Below are 621 nucleotides of genomic sequence, written 5' to 3'. Positions count from 1 at the left end.
CGGAGCATATACACCATCCAACCTCTATTTTCAGACATCAAAGTTTTATTTTTTTGTTTCAATTTTGTCGGAATGATGTTTGGTTTGTTATAAACAAAATCATTTGTTGTCGTTACTCTTCAATTTTCTATTGAGGAGAAGAAGGGAAAAGGCCAATCTGCATCTCTATTAAATTTATGTTAAAATATAACTTCAACTTCAAATATTTTTTTTTTCAAGTGTTAGCAAAATCATATCAAGACATTCACTTAATCTTCACAATGCAAGTAAAAGTGAGCAAATATATACCGTTTCACTATAATTAAATAAAATGTAGTGTAGGAAGTATTCTGTTTTTCTAATCAACAATAACATATCTATTGAAATGTGATTAGTGGAGTGTGAGGAGAATAGAATATACACAACTAACATTATGCCGATTTTTCTAAAATAAAGAGGCTATTTTTGATAGATCATAGGAGGAGTCAAATAACTTTCAGTCTCCATGAATCTCTATCAATCAGCAATGAATTTAAATATTTTTGAACAACGACTCAAATTATATATCTAATTCGCAATACTCCAATTAGAAAGACTAAGTACTCCTCTGTTTACTAGCTATATCTTTTGGAAGTGCAAAGG

The sequence above is a fragment of the Capsicum annuum genome, chromosome 2 (genome assembly GCF_002878395.1).
Source record: "Capsicum annuum cultivar UCD-10X-F1 chromosome 2, UCD10Xv1.1, whole genome shotgun sequence".
In the NCBI taxonomy this organism is placed as follows: Eukaryota; Viridiplantae; Streptophyta; class Magnoliopsida; order Solanales; family Solanaceae; genus Capsicum; species Capsicum annuum.
Note: the sequence above shows the minus strand (reverse complement) of the source record.